At 39.0% G+C, this 22113-nt stretch overlaps 1 long non-coding RNA gene across 1 annotated transcript in view; it reads right to left on the bottom strand.

The window, feature by feature from the left end:
- Nucleotides 1-16921, bottom strand: part of LOC107597213 (uncharacterized) — a 60287-nt gene extending 43366 nt beyond the window's left edge. Inside the window, exons 1-2 of the long non-coding RNA XR_001610441.1 lie at nt 16845-16921; nt 13915-14072 (exon numbers count right to left, since the gene is read on the bottom strand). This is a non-coding gene — a long non-coding RNA (uncharacterized lncRNA). The remainder of the gene's footprint in view (nt 1-13914; nt 14073-16844) is intronic.
- Between the last annotated feature and the right edge of the window lie 5192 nt (nt 16922-22113).

The raw sequence follows: 22113 nt of genomic DNA, 5'->3' as shown, positions 1-22113 counted from the left end.
AATTCAAGTTTATTTGTATAGCGCTTTTCACGATGCAAATCGCTGCAAAGCAGCTTACAGAAAATTTTAGTTTCTAAATTATATTTAGTAATAGATTATCAGTGGTGACTATCTCAAGTTGATGTCCATATGGCAGAAATGAAGGGTAAAAATCAAGCAGTTGAACTTGAACACTATTACAAAAAAATACTAAAATAAAATATTGAACTGCATAACTTTTTTCATCGTTAATATAGTAAGAAATTAGTTACTAAATTAGCACATTAAATTGATTTCTAAAGCATCATGTGATACTGAAGACTGGAGTAATGATGCTGAAAATTCAGCTTTGTATCACAGAAATAAATTACATTCAAACAGAAATCAGTTATTTTAAATTGTAATAATATTTCACATTATTACTGTATTTTTGATCAAATAAATACAGTCTTGGTGAGCAGAAGAGACCTTTTCAAAAAAAAAATCTTACCAACCCCAAACTTTTGAACACAAGTCTGTATCTCTTAAAAACAGAAACTTATTCATGTCATCTCTCCAGACCACAGTCATCCACATCAAACTTCATTGGAACAGCTTATTCAAAGAAAGTTCATGTGATACATTTCTTTCCGAGGAATTACTGCAGCCCTCGGTGGGGCTGTCGATCAATGGGGCAGGACAAGAAGGAACTCTAGTGTGTGTCACCATGGAAATATAATCGTGAAAAACAGAGAAGCAGGAAAGCAGGAAAACATATATCCCGTTTCAACGTTATAAGGCTGGATTTTGGAAGTCATTACTCATCTCATGTAATTCTCCAGCCCTCCAGCCAGCTTTGTTTGTTATCAGAGAGGTAATGGGAGCGGTTCCTGGTAACCGTGTTGTTAGGGGACGGTTGACTGAAGGAGAGGGCAACCGGCTCGATCTGACGGGGTTTGTTTCACTACACTGGGGTTCGCTCTTGGCACAGGTTGCAGCAGGGGGCTATGGGTAATGGTTTGAGCAGGACTGTAACCTGTGGGTCTTTGGGAACTCTGAGTCAGCACTCTCTCCCCTGGTCTATCTATCTATCTATCTATCTTCAGTCTGATTCTATCTATCTACCTTCAGTCTGATTCTATCTATCCATCTATCTATCTATCTTCAGTCTGATTCTATCTATCTATCTTCAGTCTGATTCTATCTATTTATCTATCTGTCTTCAGTCTGATTCTATCTATCTTATCTATCTATCTATCTATCTATCTATCTACCTTCAGTCTGATTCTATCTATCTATCTATCTATCTATCTATCTATCTATCTATCTATCTATCTATCTATCTATCTATCTATCTATCTATCTATCTATCTATCATCTTCAATGATCAGAACAGACTGAAAACAGGATGAAAAAAATAATGAGTGTGATTTTAATGCTGTACTGTACATTATTTTATTTTCCCACAAGATCTCATACACTGTTTGTATAAAGTTGAAAAGGATGGTGAGATCTCTCTGCTGAAGCAGCTCTTCAGTTGAGCAACACACTCTGTCTGTCTGTGTGTGTCTGTGTCTGTGTGTGTGTGTGTGTGTGTGTGTGTGAGAGAGAGAGAGTATCTCAAGAGGTCACAAAGCTCCAGTGTGACACTCACTTAGTAAGAGCACGAGACAGGCTCATTTCATCACTCACTGAGAACTGTGGCTCCACAGAGCTATACAAGCAGCTCTCATTATGTTTGCATGAGTCTGAGTAACAGTTGTGTCACAAGGGTCCAAGCCCACGCTTTATTTCAGCTTTAGCTGTGCTAATGTCTTCTGCTATTTACAAATGTAGTGCCCTTTGTATTTAAACTTTCCCAGCAAGAAACACATGCATGAACACACATACAGTACATACTGAGTGCTGCCCTTTTGACAGCGTGGCTCCTCCAGAGAGACTGCCTTGATGTTACACAACACAATTTTGTGTTTGTCGCAATCTAATCAACTCTAAAAATGAACTTTTGGTTGATCACGTAACACTAATTCAATAACTTGTCCCTGTACAATTTTATGTCTTCTGAAGACAGCAAATTATGTTAAGTTAGACTAAATAATAAGAAGAATGCAGAGTCCTTAGTCAGATTCGAGCCAAACTCAACTAAGCGTATTCTCTTATAAAAACAAATTAAGGTATTATTTTTTAAAAATATATATATTTTTCCCTTTAACACACACTGTTAAACTGAACAAGTTATTTTTAATAAAATTACAATTAATAAATACATAAATAAAACCCACTTCAAGTAGATAGTTAAATTAAAATTATTACATTTATAATAACAATAATTTAAACATTTAATTTTATAAAATTAAAATAATAAAAGAATACATATAATAACGAATATAAATATTATATATAATATTATTATAATTATATATATTTTAATTATATAATACTTAATTTTTCCTTCAATCTTTCTTCATTATACATAATAAAAAAGTTCAAGTGTTTAGTAAACTGATCCCATAGGAACCACTGTGACCCAAACAGTAAGCTGCACGTTCACAGCGCTCTGTAAAATGACACACCGGGCAACAGCAGCACAGTAACACCTAATGCCAGAGACCACAAGGCAGGTGAAATATCTCACCTCTCTTACTCAGCGTAACCCCCGTAACCCACAAACAACAACAAATACAAGCAGCGTGGAGACTGTCCCCTCAGAAACACATCAGAACATTTACAAAAAGGAAATTAAATGAACACAGTAACTGCAGACACCGTTAAAATGTTGATATTGCATTTAATGAGGTTTGTATGTTAGAGCAAAGAGTACTTAACTAGTCATGATGAACAGATGGGACCTGCAGATGGGTGTTGGGAATTTGATTATGGGTGTGAAAGATACTTAAAATAGGGTGTATAATTATGCAAGTTAATGTCCCAAGATCTGACTGTGCAGAACTATTTTAATAGATCCCTATAACAATTATACCCTCAAGAGCATGTGTGTGTGACATATGCACACATACATACACCCAAATCATTACACGCAGGTAATTATGTATATTTTATTTAATAGACATATTTCTGTTTTATGTTCCATGTTTTGGTGGTATAGTGCGTTACTTTTAACATACTGTACCTGCAAAACTGTCCCTCCCATTCTGCTCAGTCTGTACTGGGCGTATACCAATTAGTAGCACACACTGTGAAGAATCCGCTTATATTCTTCCCAAGTATGTAAGGAGTGCAGAAGAGGACAGCTGAAAAGGACAGCATGCTGCCTGCAGAGAATGAGATCAAAATCCTCAAATCATCTCTGAGCAAAAACTGGAGTGCATGAGAGGATGGTCACAGGCCTGTATCCTGTTACACCTGAGTTTGGGGTAAATTCGGTTCAAGGGCTAAATGAACAGAGAGAGAATAGATTCTGAAAAGACCAAAGCGACTGAAGTCAAAGACTTCAGCTTTTCTCGAGAAGCCTAGAACTGCAAGGCATGTCATTACATGTGTGAAACTGGCCAAGGCAGATGACCAATTTGAGTGTAAGAGAGGTTGTGTGAGTGTGTCTATGCTAAATGCATTCTAATTGGGCCAATGCTTGACTGGCCTCATTTACAGACACTAGACAACATAATCAGACTGCAGCAGACCTCTGTACCAAACAGAGTGTCATGGACCTAAATGAACCATTACAGAAAACAATTACTAGCCTCCTATTAGCCACATATAAAATAAAATAAAATAATTTTTGCCCCAGATCCATTAAGAGACTTCATTTTCCTCACTGTACTCAACTGGCATGTCTCAAAGTTTAACACTTACAGAGCAATGGTGTAAAGCAATACCACCAACACTAAGGTTGTGGGTTCAAATCCCAGTGAATGCATAAAAGTGTATCTTGTATGCACTTCAAATTGCAAAAAAAAGTCAGTGCCATTGTCTTGTAGAATATTTATGGAGCAAGCAATACTACCAACACCAAGATTGTGAGTTCAAATCTCAGTAAATTGTATCTTGTATGCAATGTAAATTGCTCTGGATAGAGTTTTTGCAAAATGCATAAATGTAACATCTAGAACAGAGAATTAACTCAAAAGATACATAGGTAGATAAATAGATACATACAATAGAGGTGAAAACATTCATTCATACTTTTATCCAAAGCGACTTACATTACATGCAAAGAAATAAAATCATTGTTAGTGCCACATTCTGCCTGCTGAACTACAAGAACACCAATTCATTATAAAACAAAAGCAATGACAATAAAAACACAACAGATCTCATTTCAGCTAAAAGTGAATAGCGCAGCCGGCTGGTGACCTTTCTTTTGGGAGTTTTCACAGCATAGACTATTATTAGAGTTACCGGTAAGAGAGATTAAGGCTACGTCCACACAAAGCCAGAGCTTTCCCTATCCGATCTTTTTTTCCCCCTCGTCTCAACAAATATCTGCGTCCACACGAAACCACAAAACCATGTAGTATGCCAGACCAGTATGTGGCGCTGTAATTCTGTCACAGAGATACACTAAAAATGGAGAAGAAGACTTGGACTATGCGCATAAACCTTGCACGCGGTATACAAACAAACATGGAACAATACATTTATTAATCTGTGTTAATGTTAGTTAATAAAAAGGCAATGGTTCAGTGTTTGTTCATGTTTTTGTTGCTGTTACGTGACGTAGCGGTGTCTGACTAGGGGAGAGACGTGGACTGATGTCGTCATCGTTTCAGAAAATATATGGATTCGCTGTCCACATGAAAATGCAAAGGCGGCGTTTTCAGATTCATCCACTCTGGGACCCGGTTTCAAAAAATATCGGTTTCACTCTCCCAAAATACAGCTAAACGTGTCTCCGTGTGGACGGGGCCTAACTCTCCTGGCCTAAATAACCAGCCAGACAGCTGCAGAATACAGCTAAATAAAAGCAGCACTCAGGATCAGTTAAACAAACCTTACCTTTACCTAAATTTCTACAAGCAATGTGTCAAAACTGCTCTCGGATCGGCATGTAACAATTCTTGATTAATTGCCTTGCCCTCATGAACAAGTACAGCATGTCTGCGAGTGGAGTTTTATGTTTGAACATGCCTTTCCCACAGAAACCTTTTTCAGGCATAAGCCTGTGCGCTGTGCAAAGGTTCACAGTATTCCTAGACTGATTCCTAGAAACTCTCCTTATCAGGAGACAGCGTTCATTCACACATATAAACACACATGCATCCATACTCACTCACACAGCTGCAGGACAAGTGTATATCTAAACTTGATCTATGCCCTAAACTAACTCCACAGCATGGATGTTTGGAGAAGAGCCAGCGTTGCGTAAGGAAGCACATGCTTTCATTAGCCTGCAATACTCTCTGTGCTCACCCCTTTGAACCCTGTATCGGATTAAAGCAAATGTTCATACTTGATCAGGACTGGCATTAAAACTGTACATGTTGTGCAAACTGTACAGATTAGTTTGTACTGCTATCATTGTTGTCCTTAAATGAACCGCTTGATCTTTGATCGCACTTCCTCTCCCACATTTTTTTCAACTCTAAGAACAGGATATCTTCTCATTACAGCTCTATTAACAAAAAGAAGGACATGTGCTGGTATCGGTGCTGACTGGCACGCAGGGAGTGGCCGGGTGGGACAGGAAGACATGCATGCAATCTGTCCGGTGCACAACTCCACAGCATGGATGTTTGGAGAAGAGCCAGCGTTGCGTAAGGAAGCACATGCTTTCATTAGCCTGCAATACTCTCTGTGCTCACCCCTTTGAACCCTGTATCGGATTAAAGCAAATGTTCATACAGGACTGGCATTAAAACTGTACATGTTGTGCAAACTGTACAGATGAGTTTGTACTGCTATCATTGTTGTCCTTAAATGAACCGCTTGATCTTTGATCGCACTTCCTCTCCCACATTTTTTTCAACTCTAAGAACAGGATATCTTCTCATTACAGCTCTATTAACAAAAAGAAGGACATGTGCTGGTATCGGTGCTGACTGGCACGCAGGGAGTGGCCGGGTGGGACAGGAAGACATGCATGCAATCTGTCCGGTGCACATGGCTGGTGCAGAAACACTGGATTCTGAAAGGTCAGAGGTCACTCAGGGCACATGCACAATGCAACTGAAATTTTTTTTTTTGCACATTTCACTATGTGCACACATGGCAAACGAGTGTGTGTAAAGAGGGCGGAGGGCGGTGATAAAGACCTTAGGATGAATTTTGAGGGTAAACCGGGTGAGGACAGTCTGAGGCCCAATTCACAGTGCAGTTGCAGCCACACCTGTTTGTCAATGGGGGTTAGCACACTTACATCACTAAATCCCTGTTTTTAGTGAGTCTCATTACCCAGAAGCAGAGGCACTTGGGATATGGAAAAAGGTGGAATTCAAATGTAGGAGGAGCTACAGATAAGATAAGACTTCTATTCTCAGTAAAGTTGTACACAGGCATAAAGTTACAGAATAAACATCATGGGTGTTGTATGTGTGTGTTTTTAAGGTGGCAAAAGAACAAGTCTTTGCAACTAAATGTTAAAATTTTATATGGACTTTGTCCTAAAGTGGGGAAAATAGGTACATTTGATACAAGCCTGTTGTTGTGGAAATTATTATTTTTTTTTTTGGTGCACTCTGAAAAGTCCCTTTCTTCCATCTGGAACAAAAAATGACTTGAATAGAACAATTATTCCAGTATTACATTAAGCAGCTGAATGTGATTACTCACAGAATTTAGATTTTTTTTTAATTAATGAACAACACATTTTAAACAATTTAAATTTGTATACTATACATACTAAATAGCATGCAATATTAGAATTAGTGACTTCCAAATTATAGTAGGTTAAAAATAAACCGCCAGTCAAACTTGTGGACACACTGACTTATTTTATATATATTTTATATTAATATTTGTAATATATATATATATTTTTTGAATATGCCAATGGAAATATGGGACCAGTGACCACAAAATGTTCAAAATAAATCTTATAATTGAGCATTTTTAAGCATCACTGAAGTAGTTCCAATATGCTGCACATTTTTAGGGTAGAAAGAAAAAGAAAGAAAAAGAAAAAAGCTTCTCGTGCGTTTTAGTGTCCAGCTTTTGTCTGCTTGTGCAGTATGCCAAAGATGGCTAGATGATGATGCTATTTTTTCCGGTAGATATTTGTGAATACCTTGTTGAATCAGCCTGTGATCATATGATCGCTCAGTATGACTGAAATTACGATAAGAATACAAGGTGTACGAGAAATAATTCATCGCAAATCTCATTCTTCTTGATCTTAGGAAGTCTGAATCAAATTCTGCATAAATCGCTCTAAATCTGACTAAGTGGGATCACTGATTTGAATGTCCTGCTGTCATATGAGACTTTCAGATTTAAACCCCATCTTAGAAAATGAATCACTAAAGCAGATGATTTACCGTCAGTCTTGGTCTGTACTAGAACATGCTGGTTCTGCTTGATTTTAGTGTGTAATGTACCTCAAAATTAATTCATGAAAGGATGTTCCTGAGGCTGGATATATTCAAATGTATTCGACCAACATCAGGTGCTCAGTAAATAATTCAGGTGCAGGACCACGCTGTGAGCGTGCATGTGATTTGTGACTGTCATACACACTCGAGCGCTCTGGGCAGAATGACACGGCACACATGGTGTTGCTGTGACTTGGATTTGCAAAACAATCACTAGCCAATCACTTAGCTATGCACAAATAATAAAATAAATCAAATAAAATAAATACTTTTTTTTTCAAAGTTGTTTAAATGGGTAGTTATATTTATTTTAAAATATGTAAAATACCTCTACTCAGTAACTGGCACCATGTAAGGTTGAGTAATTTGTCAAAGTTTAACACTTGTAGAGCAATGGTGCAAGCAATACTCCCAACACCAAGTAAAGTGTATCTTGTATGCACTGCAAATTGCTCTGGATAGAAGTGTTCACAAAATGCATAAATGTAACATCTAGAACAGAGAATTAACCCAAAATGTAAGCAGCGTTGCTTGTGGAGGTGATAACATTTATTCATACTTTTATCCAAAGCGACTTACAGTACATGCAAAGAAAAAAAAATGCTCTTAGTGCCACAATGGTGCAAGAAAGTGTATCTTGTATACTCTGCAAATTGCAAAGAAAAAATGTTAGTGCCATTTTCTTGTAGCATATTTTTAGAGAAAGCAATACTACCAACACCAAGGTTGTGGGTTCAAATCCCAGTAAAAATGTTATCTTGTATGCACTGCAAATTGCTCTGGATAAAAGTGTTTGCATTTATCCAAAGCAACTTACAGTACATGCAAAGACTTCCAAACATTGCCATATTCTGGCAGCTGAACAACAAGAACACCAATTCATTATAAAACAACAGCCATGACAATGTAAACACACAACAGATCTCATTTCAGCTAAAAGTGAATAGCATTAAAAGAACTATTATTAGAGTTACCGGTAAGAGAGATTACCGCTCCTGGCCTAAATAACCAGCCAGACGGATGCAGAAAACAGCAAATAAAAGCAGTACTCAGGATCAGTTAAACAAAACTTACCTTTATCTAAATTTCTATGAGCAATGTGTCAAAACTGCTCTCGGATCAGCATATAACAATTCTTGATTAATTGCCTGCCCTCACGAAGTACAGTGTCTGCGAGCCGAGATTTATGTTTGGACATGCCTTTCCCACAGAAACCTTGTCCAGGTAAAAGACTGCACACTGTGCAAAGGTTCACAGCATTCCTACACTAATTCCTAAAAACGGTCCCTATCAGGAGACATATAAACACACATGCATCCATAAAGTACTCACTCACACAGCTGCAGGACAAGTGTATATCTAAACTTGATCTATGCCCTAAATTAATTCTAGCACATGGATGTTTGGAGAAAAGCCAGTGTTGTGTAAGGAAGCACATGCTTCCATTAGCCTGGGATACTCAGTGCACTGCGCTCAGCCCTCTGAACCATGTTTTGGATTAAAGGGTTTGCTAATACTTGATCAGGACTGGCTTCAAAACTGTACATGTTGTGCAAACTGTACAGATTAGTTTGTACTGCTATCATTGTTGTCCTTAAATGAACCGCTTGATCTTTGATCGCACTTCCTCTCCCACATTTTTTTCAACTCTAAGAACAGGATATCTTCTCATTACAGCTCTATTAACAAAAAGAAGGACATGTGCTGGTATCGGTGCTGACTGGCACGCAGGGAGTGGCCGGGTGGGACAGGAAGACATGCATGCAATCTGTCCGGTGCACATGGCTGGTGCAGAAACACTGGATTCTGAAAGGTCAGAGGTCACTCAGGGCACATGCACAATGCAACTGAAATTTTTTTTTTTGCACATTTCACTATGTGCACACATGGCAAACGAGTGTGTGTAAAGAGGGCGGAGGGCGGTGATAAAGACCTTAGGATGAATTTTGAGGGTAAACCGGGTGAGGACAGTCTGAGGCCCAATTCACAGTGCAGTTGCAGCCACACCTGTTTGTCAATGGGGGTTAGCACACTTACATCACTAAATCCCTGTTTTTAGTGAGTCTCATTACCCAGAAGCAGAGGCACTTGGGATATGGAAAAAGGTGGAATTCAAATGTAGGAGGAGCTACAGATAAGATAAGACTTCTATTCTCAGTAAAGTTGTACACAGGCATAAAGTTACAGAATAAACATCATGGGTGTTGTATGTGTGTGTTTTTAAGGTGGCAAAAGAACAAGTCTTTGCAACTAAATGTTAAAATTTTATATGGACTTTGTCCTAAAGTGGGGAAAATAGGTACATTTGATACAAGCCTGTTGTTGTGGAAATTATTATTATTTTTTTTGGTGCACTCTGAAAAGTCCCTTTCTTCCATCTGGAACAAAAAATGACTTGAATAGAACAATTATTCCAGTATTACATTAAGCAGCTGAATGTGATTACTCACAGAATTTAGATTTTTTTTTAATTAATGAACAACACATTTTAAACAATTTAAATTTGTATACTATACATACTAAATAGCATGCAATATTAGAATTAGTGACTTCCAAATTATAGTAGGTTAAAAATAAACCGCCAGTCAAACTTGTGGACACACTGACTTATTTTATATATTTTATATATATTTTATATTAATATTTGTAATATATATATATTTTTTTTGAATATGCCAATGGAAATATGGGACCAGTGACCACAAAATGTTCAAAAGAAATCTTATAATTGAGCATTTTTAAGCATCACTGAAGTAGTTCCAATATGCTGCACATTTTTAGGGTAGAAAGAAAAAGAAAGAAAAAGAAAAATGTGTGTGTGTCATGTTAATCAGACTAATCATATTATAGGCTACTTCATTTACTCTATTTTCTAACTCAGTATCTCTCAAATGTAACCCGTTGTAGAATCGCTGCTGTCTCTATGTATGAATGAATGGAATATTCCCAACATGTAGGCCTGACAAACACAGACTGGGGCTAAATACACAGGATAACGTGGGACAAGACGAGACACACCTGACATCAATGAACAATCAACGTGAGGGAGAAACTGGGTCACGGGGAGCACAGGTCTGACATGTACATAATGGTTTTCCATTGCTTTCATATTTTTAAAAACAAGTGCATGTAATTACACCTAGGTAACTTCTACAGGTACATCTGTAATTACACCCTAGCCCTACTCTTTTAAACCACCCTTAAACCTACCGATACCATGAAACCTGTCTTAACCTTACCAGTATTCCACCTCCATAGCAGCAAACATGTTTTGCATTACGACATGAACAAGTACATGTACCTAACAATTGTATTTTAATTGTAGCTGTACGTCTGTTGCGTTCAGAAATTAGCTGCCTGAGGTGTAACCAAAATGAACTGCCTTGACTGGAAGACACTTTACTGTGATGAAGCCATTTGTAGGTTGACTTCCCATACTATATTATTGCCACAGTGTTTTCAAAACATCTCCCTGTTTTTTTGAAGAACCTAACCAGCCTGACGTGGTAACAGTGGCTCAACCAATGACGTGCATTTGAGGCGGGGCTATTTGTTTGTCCCACCAATGGCAGATGGGGGAGCGCTAGGTAAACAATTCTGTGGATGCAAATGACAAAGAAATGGCACACTTCACTTTAAAGCAATACTAGGAAATTGAGACAAAGTGTTCTGGGAGGAGCTTAATTAACATGTGTACACTACAGGTTCAGACCTTTTCCAAGAGAACATGTCTGTAGGGAGAACCAGCATGGTGCCTAAGTCGGTCACCGTGCCATGTTTTTTTGTCAGTTTCAGCCAAAAATGAAAAGATTTACTGACCCTCAAGTTGTTCCAGACATGTTTGATTTTCCTGTCTGAGAAGATATTTTGAAAAATGTAGGAAACCATATAGCTGCTGGTCCTTTTCATTTTTGGGTGAACTATCCTGTTAATGTCATTCGGTAGTAAATAATAAACAGGATTATTGCATGATTTTTTTTGTGCTTGCATTCATGCAGAGCTCAGTCTTGAGATCAGCAACACAAAATGTAGTCTGACCTCATGGAGGAAAAAGAGGGAATTGGCGCTCTTGCATGCACGCACACACACACACACACACACACACACACACACACACACAGCCAGCCTCAATCTCGGTTCCCTCTCTCTTTCCCGGAAGACACCGTGTTATTGGAAATGGAGAGAGCAAAGCAAAAGCAGGAAAGGGAGGAGTAAAAACAGATGAGGGGTTCCTTTTAAATCATGTGATTGGTGAGTCAGTGCATGAGCTCAGTGCAACACAAGATCTCCTGATTGGTGGACAGTGATGTGCTGATCCGATCAGGACAGGGATGTGCTGAGCTTGTAGGAATAATAACTAGCTGCATACCGGCAAATATGATTATGCTTAATTTAATAAGAGTTTTATGCCATTTCATTGGAAAACGTTCTGAAGGAAATATGAGTGTGTTATTATAGTAGCAAATATCTGCACAAATGTGCATGCTAAAATAGTGTTTTTTTTTTTTTATCCCTATCCTCTTTTATCCTGAATATTATATGCATTCAGATGTTTAACGCTTAACTTGATGCTCACTATGTATGTTATTTATATGTTATACGTATAAAAATATGTTTTTTATGATATGATTTTTTATTTTATTTTGTGGGAAAACTAGATATTCAGATTTTCTGAAGAAATTACAGTGCTAGGTGTTACTCTGTGATTGCTAGGAAATTCTGGATTGTTTCTAGGGCATTGCTAAGTTGTGACCGATTTAATTGTTCTTGTTTGCGATTAAAATGTAGCATTTTTTATCAAAACATGCCTGCACAAAGGTTTTTACATAAAATCCCCGAGCAAACCAAATCAAAAACCAAAAAGTCTTAAAGAGCACTGAAAAAAAGTTTGAAATCTTTGTGTAATAAAAACTGCAGTGCAAATTTCAAACTATTTACTCAAATTTCAGAATACTCTTTACCACAACACAATTTTTTTCATTATTTTTAAGATTATGCTAACAGCTGTAGCTATTGCTCAGCAGTTACAACAATCAGTTTTTCTCTAAACAGTTTAAAAATGTAATTACTGCAAGTTCAGCAACACTATATTTTTGGCTATGATGGTAATGACAACGTGCAATGATGTGAATTTCTCATCAAGGTACAAACTGTGGGTTAAAGAGTAAAACACATTCCTGGTATGTAACTTAGATGTTTGTACTTAAAAGTGCACAGTTACCCATATGCACGTACGTTTGCATGTGTGTGACCTGCGTAGGCATTTAGAGATAGGAATTTGATTCCCAGTTTCTCCTTGACATCAACGTTGGGCCCCGTGCACGTCATGTTCAATGCGATGTTTATACAACAGACCCTCAGCACGTTACCCCTTCAACAGACGTTACAAACCAAACACAAACACAGCCAGCGGCCTGCGCAAGCCCTCTACCGTGGGAGAAGAGTTGAAAACAAAGGTGGTGCAGCACCATCATTAATATTCCATCTCACTTGCACAGTGATAGTGAGGTCACTGTATAACAGCTTTTGAAGTGTTAGAGTGAAGTGCTGTGTCATTAGAGGCGCAGCCTGGATGATATTTCAGCTGTGCACAACTATCTCTCCTTCAAAATAAACAATAGGGATTCAGTTGGATGCACTCTTAATTTGTAGCCAGCCAGAGGAAATACTAAAACAGGGTTTGGCACTTTTACTTGAAGTTGTATGCCAACCAAAGTGCATCTATCTATTAAAATACTGATATTCTGGTCTATAACTCCTCCCCGAACTTCCCTCTGCCCTGTATCTTGGTCTCTCATTGGCTGTAGGTCATCGCTGAAGTAGTTTTCAGTCAGAAATCATTGCACACAGCGTGATTGTGAATCGCCGACAGCTCCAAATATTTAGCATGCCAAAAAAATTTCGGGCGTGATCACTGCGTGATTGTCACTTGCGTGAACGAGCAACGATTTGCCTACGATTTCGGGCATTTGTCGGCGATTTTGCAAAACCTGTCGGCGAGTGAAAAATCGGGCTAAAATCGTGCAGTGTGACCTCGGCATTAGTCTTGCAGGAACATCTATGTCTTAAAATGCATGCATCAGATCAGATTCCCATTAGAAACCCATCAGGCTTTTAATAAGTACACATGCTGTCCTTCTCGAGACTTTAAGAGTCAACTAAGGACATTGCTGCCGCATCAAAGCCGACTCTGAAGAGAAATGAAATGAGATATTTCTGCCTGACATCAACTTGTGTTGTGAAGCAAGGCTCCTGTGGAGATCATTAGTAACTGAAAAGCAGTGTTGAGGAGATTTACAATTCCAGCAGGCTAAAAAGGGTGGGTCGCGTCAGGATACATGCATTCAGGTGGACGGGCTGCTACACAAACTCTCAAGGCAAACTAGGTCAAAGTTAAAAGAATACCAACTCTCATCAGGTTAACTCAAAGTTCAGTGCTTAAGTGGGATAAAATATGCTTCTGACTTACCCTCAAACCTGTTTATGGGTGACACTATGACTAAGGTCATAAATAGGTTCATCTGGATCCTAAATCATCTTCTTGTGGATGAGACATCAGATGTTAATTCCAGGGCTGGAAGGTAGGAATCAGGTTTAGGTGACAATTATGAAAAGGTCCAATGGAAGCTGTTAAATCAGAGCAGTACATTAAACATTCAGCAGGGCTGGTTAATCACAAACACACTCAGATATTCAGAAGCTAGCAGCTCGTTAACCATTTTTCCTATTAGCCTAATTTCCATACGTATTTGAAAAATGAAGGGAGTTTGTCATACCCTACATCTCAACTCTTGCCCTACCAACACTTCACAGCCACAGGTAAGAATGAGTAATTTGGATTTGTCTTCTTGACTTAATAGGCTGCCTCTCATGGCCTTATAAATTAATTCCAGATCAAAGTTTAGCAGAGAAGTCATGGCCCAACACATATATTCTGGTTCAAAGTTTTTGATGCCTTATCACCTAACAAACAGCAAGCGAACTCTATGGGCCTATTGCCACCTGGTCACTTCATGCGTTTTCTCTGATCGGATATCAATCTGATTTGTTAAATGTTTCCATTTACACTTGGCCACATAAATGTGTCTTCGCAAAATGGATATAAATCCGGTCTTCTATTCCTGAACTATATGCAAATTTAACGGAGTTCACATTAACGAAAGCAACAGATAAGCGCTGTATTTTATTAATTATCAGCAAATTTCAAGATCAAAGACCACAACAGGAGAGAGCACAGCATCAGCACTGGAAAGATAGGGTAGTCTCACTACTTTTAATGAAGATAATTGTGTGTTGAGCATCTGCGACTTACTTTCAGTTTCATTTGTGGCAGTTTGCGCTTCGGCTTGCTGAAGAGATACTCAGCTACTCATCCGCAGCAATGCGTGTTGCATTAGCACTGTCATATCTGACTATAACATGCCATATAGCCTATAAAATGCTCTCACACATTTATTATTTTAATATTTTGGCATGAGTAAAATTTGCAAATGTGGTTTCAACAACCAGATGCATTTACACTTGTCCAGTTTAGCCTGGAATGCGGCCCAGACCACCTCCTGAAGTGGTTTGAGCGATTGGATTTAAATGCATTTCAGAGGGCATGGTCTTTTCACGATCGGATTGCTGTCCGATCAGAGAAAACGCATGAAGTGACCAGGTGTGAACAGGCCCCATAGGGCAGTGGTTTCCACATTTTGCATGTCTTCTTAATCAAACACACCTGATTCAGGTCATCGGCTCATTAGTAGAGACTCCAAGATCTGAAAGGGGAGTTTCAGAGGGATGGAAAATCTGCAGTGTTGATCCAGAAACGTGGGTGGGAACCACTGCTATAAGAAGTGTTTGTGACAAATGTAAGAAGCCATTTCAAGATTTCAGAAACAAGTTGACGTGACATCATCTACTACAGGATTAACAGTAGATATAACTTCCTGCAAAGTTTTATTAAATGCACCTGAACCAGCTGATCAAGGTGTTCAAGATTGCTTAAAAAGTACAGGCAGGTGTGTTGAAGCCAGCTTGGAGCTGAACTCTGCAGAAAGGTAGTCCTCCAGTCCCCGATCTGTTATTGAGAGGGTGTCCAAACTTGTTCCTGGAGGGCCACTGTCCTGCAAGGTTTAACTCCAACCCTAAATAAACACACCTTAATGAGCTACATCATTCAAGATCTTCTCTAGATTCAAGTCCTGTCCCAAATGGCATAGGTGTGATTAGGGTGCGATTTGGGACAGGGCACCACTAAAAACTTTCAAGCAACTGTGTAGCCCTCCAGGAGCAAGTTTGGACTCTCCTTGTTATTGAGGTTTGCATCATCAGCCATGGTCCAAAAGGTGGTGATCAGATCTTACGGAAGCACAGCCATCAGGCCCATGCTTGTTTCCTTACAGCACCCTCTCACAGCTTGAGTCATGTGAGCGCTTATATAATTTCAGCTCTCACGGTCTTCACGCACAGAGTGGCTGACAACAGGAAAGGAAAGACCCTAAAAAAACCCTAAGATTGTATATTTGTGTTGGGCTCTGGGCTTTGAGTTTTAATTCATTGTTCTCCCACAGACTGCAGCAGATGTTTTTGCTTCTGCAGTGTTTTTTGAGGGGCACACAGTGGGTGTGAAACATGTGAGATTTCCCACCACCTGCAAATGCAACATAGCCTCACTCAAAACAGGAAACACAGATGAAAGCAAATGATTCAGAAATAAGCAGCTTGGACAGCACCGACCTTAAACCAGAAATGAGTGTTTTCATCTCATTTGTATATTTTGGACTGAGTGTTGAGCTTTGGTTTTTCAAAGTCATATTAACAGCGATTATTATATGATGCAATCAAACTTATAACAAAATGTGGTAGTTCTGTATGCTGTTTCAGGGTTGGCATCATCTGAGGTCCTCTGAGGGGTTGGCATCTTCTCTTCTCAGGTGTTCTGGATCCAGACTGAAGTTTGTGTAAATCCTAGGTACCACGGGATGTCAATCCCACGGCAAAAAACAGAGAAACAATAGAAACATAATTAGCATAGCTGCTGTTCCAACCAAGTAAAATTGATTTGTTTAACCCAAACTAAAGAATAATAATGTGCATTTGATCAGATATAACTGCAGTAAAATATTATGAGATGCATTATTTGAATGCTTGGCCAAAGAGATGTGTCTTTAATCTAGATTTAAACAGAGAGAGTGTGTCTGAACCCCGAACGTTATCAGGAAGGCTATTCCAGAGTTTGGGAGCCAAATGTGAAAAAGCTCTACCTCCTTTAGTGGACTTTGCTATCCTAGGAACTACCAAAAGTCCAGAATTTTGCAATTTTTCAAAGGGAATCTTTCACAAAGAAAAACAGTTTCTGCTGTTCAGTTTGACCTGCTGTTGATATTAGAAGTGCAATAATGTGCTGAATACCTTTTCTCCATTCCACTGATAGGGTCAGATGCTTCATCTATTTGTAAGCTATACTTTAGACCAGGGCTGTCCAAACTTGGTTCTGGGGAGCCGGTGTCCTGCAGAGTTTAGCTCCAACCCTAATTAAACACGCCTGAACCAGCTATCAAGCTCTTACTAGGCATAGAAACTTCCAGTCAGGTGTGTTGAGGCAAGTTGGAGCTAAACTCTGCAGGACACCGGCCCTCCAGGACTGAGTTTGGACACCCCTGTCATAGAGGCTTCATGGGTTATTTTTATTAAATTTTTTGGCATTTTTGCCTTTATTGGGATAGGACAGATCAGAACTGACAGCAAGCGAAGTGGGAGAGAGATAGGGGGTGGGATCAGGAAAGGTCCTTGAGTTGGGATTCAAACTCGGGACACCTGTAGTGCAACAGTGCTGTATGTCGGCATGCTGCCCACAAGGCTATTGGCGTTGACTGGATGGGCTATTTGACATAGATCAGTCGCTTAACAACCAGAACACCTTAGCATTGTGGTCTCAACTTTTGCACTGGTAAGCAGCACTCACATTTTCCATAAACAACATTCCATAAAAGACTTAAATCACAAGACTGAAACATTTACAGAAACTGCACCTGAATTGTACATTGTGTGCTGGGACGAGGCACAAATACCAAGCATATCTAAGCATTAATATAATTAATATGCATTATAAATAATGACAACAGTTTTGTTTAAAGTAGGGTAACAGAACAGGCCTGCTGAGTTAAACAGACACGGAACTTTCTGTCTGTTACAGCAGGAATGAGATTAATTATTTTTCCTCTAACACACACGCACAAGTCTTCAGCTCCTCACAGGAGTTCACAAACAGGAACCAGTTCCTCCGGGACTGCAGCAAGAGAAACAGGTCAAGCAGGCCAGGCAAAGAAAGAAAACAACTCAAGTTGATGAAGAACTCTCGCCCGCAGGCAGAAACTGCATGTCCCCACCTAGAAAGAGAATATGGGATTCAGGGAAAGCTTTGTTCCCTATGGAGAAAAAAAAACGAGTGTGTGAAAATGTACTTCCATAAAAGTGTGAGAACAGAGGCTGGAAGAACATGCTGGTGCTTGCAATTCCCAGCCTGATTTTTAAGGGACGGGGTTTTCATGATGTGTTATGCTGCATTTACCAAAAATGTGGATGAATCCAGTTGCTGGTTCTGCTGAAAACATATTTATAGTTCTTTTCTAATGAATGCAATTTATCTTGAAATTATACATTTGGTCATGGGTTATTTTCAAAAATATGCTGAAGATTCAAATGTACCTTGAGGTACTTGCATTTAAAAAAAATTAATGTGTAAATATATTGCCCATTATTATAATAATTATATCACATAAAAAAACTGTGATTGATAGATCAGTGCATTTTAAAAACTGACCAATTGTTCATTTGCATAACTCGACAACAAAATTTCCCCATGTGTACTTGTGAACTCCAAAAGATTCTCTATGCAAATGTAACCCCTTTCCCCTGGGTCCTCTCCGCCACACCTCGTTCTCGCTCCGAGTAGGTCTCTGGCATGGGAGGCGGACGCACTAACAAGGAGGCTAAAGACTGCAATCCCACTGTATCAGTTCGTAGAACTGGAAGAAGGAGGTGGGAACCGGCGAACATTTAAACCATTCAATAAAAAAATAAATAAACACAAAAGTAAAGCGGCAGCCCCTCACGGACGCCTGCCGCACACAATCACAAATAAAGTCCAGGCCTGGTCCTCTCTCATCTTCCACTGTCGTCGCTCCTCCTTTTATCCTTCCGGAGCTCCTCCTCGCTCCACTCCTATGGTTCTTGGCCCTGCCCCACTAGTCACACCCAAATTTTTATGCAAATAATTATCCTTTGGGATGAACTTTGGTGACTTCTATCGAGGAAGAAAATGTCCTCTTGAGCAGGGAATTTGCATTTGGCTTCATGTGCAGCACAAGATGTCCAAACACTCTCCCTCCTCTGAGAAATGCTCTTAAAAGGAAAGCAAATTGGTTCAGTTAGTGTTTTTAGTTAAATCACATTAAGACAGTTCTAGGCAAATCTTTGCAAAGCATCAAAACTGACGTCAGTTCTGGTGCATGAGGACAAAGGATCTAATCCTTCAAACAAGCTCATGCAGATCTACCATGCAGCAGTTATCTGAGCTGCACTCTGGGAACACTCTTGAGTCTGTAATATTGCGAAGTGTTGACCTGGGCATAGCGCCCAGGATTGCTGCCAGACTCCAGACGCTCAGCACTGGTGGAATAGGAGGAGGTGAGAGACAGCGAATCTCTAAGAACTAGAGATGTCAACAGGGCATAACTCTGAAAACTCTATGAAAACAAATCTCTTTACTTATCTTTTCGTTGTTCAGCAATGTTTAGTCCAAGTCGTGGGTGAAATGATTGACTTGTCTGACTAATTATGGGAGCTTGTTTAGCAGGAGCTTCTGTAAACTTAACAGCCCAACTGTATGGTGTTTTAAGAACAACAGTCTTTGCGATTATGACTGCATACACAAAGTATGGCAAGACTTTAGGATAGTGGTGAAAACCGAAAGTGAATGATAAGGACTGTAAAACACTACAAGGAATGTGTCCAAAACAACACAGAACTACTGCAGCAAATCGCAATATTCACATTGAAGACCACAAAAACCCAACTTCACAAAGACAAAATTCATGAAAGAGCTACAATTGCTGTAATGTTAGTCAGAGACACCAATGCAAAATTGCAAAAAAGATGGAGTTATGATCATAATACCTGGACAGTTGGAGCAACAAGATGAACTACAGCATCTACCCTGGCCATATTAATCTCCTAACCTATTATTAAACCACTGTTTGCAGTTTTAAAGAGAAGCAGATTTTCTCCTCCAACATCTCTGAAGCAACTGGCAGATAATTCTATAGTCATTATTCCCCAGAAAATGATGCAAAAGTTGAATGAATATACTCTAAGGCTGGAAACTGCATTAAAGGCTAATGGTGGAAAAACACCTGCCTATTTCCCAGGTTTTCACAGTATTTTGTTCAAACCCTATATAATACAAAATCATAATCTTACAAGTTTGAACTTCAACTTCCAAAGACTTCTAAAGCTCTCAATGCATGCATCACAGTGCTTTGACCTCGACATGAAAAGCATTGCAGGTATCTTCAGAGAAGGGCATTTTACTATTTGCATCTATAATTTGATAATCATTTTCTCAATGTCTTGATGTGCCTTGGATGTTGTTGTATACTCAGGGTACTCAATGTATCTAGAAACACACAGCATCAGTCTCTCTTGTTTTCATTTTCACGTTGGCATGGATTATATATCATGTGAACCATTGGGTAATAGTTGGTTGCACTTTGAATGGTCATTAAATGGAGTAAAAGATGACATTGTGTGACTTTTTTCAACATTGCATTTGAATGCTTGATCTGTGCGCAATGCAGCAGCAGGGTTAACAAGCAGCTGGACACTTTCATAGAGTTTAATGCACTGCATGGGGGCTGTTAATATGAGTCATGTTAAAGCATGCATGCACTGTTTACTGCATCTCTGAGGCTGCAGACTGCAACTGTAAGTCAGAGGTAAATAGAGTTAACACGGAGCAAAACAACCTTATTCACCATAAAAGCCTCTTCCTCTTATATCTCATTTTCATATTCATCCAGGCAATCCCTTGTATCTCATTTGAATCAGAAAACAAACATCAGCTGTGCAAATGAGATGTCTGAAAACGCAGTGTTTGTGCATGCGTGTTTGCATACATGTGGGCTTTCAAAGGTCACTCATACCGGAACCACAAGAGCCATCCTAGTGTCCCACTCAGTAAGTGGGCGATGCTGACGGGCAGTGTAGGTGAGGAGTGTTTACAAGCAGGTTACGCACAAAAACTCAAATCAATGGAGCTCTGACTGTGATGTGGCAGCCTGGCTTATTACAAAAGTCCAGAGTCCTCGGACACATTCACAAGCATACATTTTACGAGCAATACATTTGTGGTTTTCTAAAATAACTCTCGCCCTGCTGGTAAGAGAAAGCTGCTGGTGGAAAACACCAGAGACGGATTACAGAAAACAGATTATCGACTAATCTTCATATTTGACATGAAATACTCATCCCATCTTCTCTTATTTGCTCATTTCTATTGTTGAAGGTCATGTGTAACTACATCAACACTATTGACAATATTAAAAATATACTTTGAAAGGCATATCTGTAATAAATGCATTGAATTTTAATTGCTATCAATGCATATGTCATTTTATTGTTAATTTCTCACAACTAATTACTCCATGTGCAACTCAGAAATTGAAATATTATTTGACAATATCAACTAGATCTATGAATAGGAATATTAGTTAAAAATGAAACTATTCAATTTGCATTGGTCAGACAAGAAATTCCCCATGTGCAACAAGATTCTCTATGCAAATACGGCTCTCACATTTTAATGCAAATATAAAAACTAGTCCTTTGGGATGACCTCTGGTGACTTCTCATGAGAAAAAAAAACTTTCCCTTTATAATACTGCCAGTGTGTTTCCTCAATATGCAAGGGAAGATTTTCTTTGTTTTGTGTTACATCTATATTTGAATTCTCCTAACAATAGCACTTTACAAATGCGTTAAGTAATATGCAAGGACAGGACAGCCTGTTCAAAAGAATAAGCAGTCGCTTGTAAAGGCAGTACATAAGAGGACAGCCAAACACTCTGAGAACAAAAAACAGCGTGGATCGGAGATGGGGAGGGGGTGAGAAAGAAGGAGCTGCATAATTTCAGCAGTGACGCAACATACATGCTACTCTAAACAGTGACCATATTAGGGCATGGGAGGGGCTTAGGCAGAAACCAGGAAGTAGGGGGTCCTCTTGTGGAAATACCACATGACTTCCAGTACAGTCTCGAAATATCTTTCTTCCACTCCCCCCTCCCTTCTGCTCTGTTTTTCTGTCTAACAAAATGTGCTCTCTTCTGTGTCATTTGGGCATTTATTGATCAGTTAAAATGTGAAGCAAGCAAGCAAGAGGTGCTCTTCTAATCGCTATGCTAACAAATGCCGTAATCTGATTACTGGCATTTACAGCAACAGCATTGTGCAAGCAAGTGCAATTGCACACAGGTTCATAATACACATTCTGGTAAATGAGACTGATGCAAACAATAGAAAACACAGCTGCTTCTTTTAAACTTATATACCTACTTACAATAAAAAGCTGTTAATCTTTTCTAAAACAGGTTTTTCTGTGATCACTGTGGTTATTTAACAG

Source organism: Sinocyclocheilus grahami, unplaced genomic scaffold, assembly GCF_001515645.1.
Source record: "Sinocyclocheilus grahami isolate Dianchi unplaced genomic scaffold, SAMN03320097.WGS_v1.1 scaffold229.1, whole genome shotgun sequence".
Lineage (NCBI taxonomy): Eukaryota > Metazoa > Chordata > Actinopteri > Cypriniformes > Cyprinidae > Sinocyclocheilus > Sinocyclocheilus grahami.
Note: the sequence above shows the minus strand (reverse complement) of the source record. Positions and strands in the feature narration are given on the sequence as shown.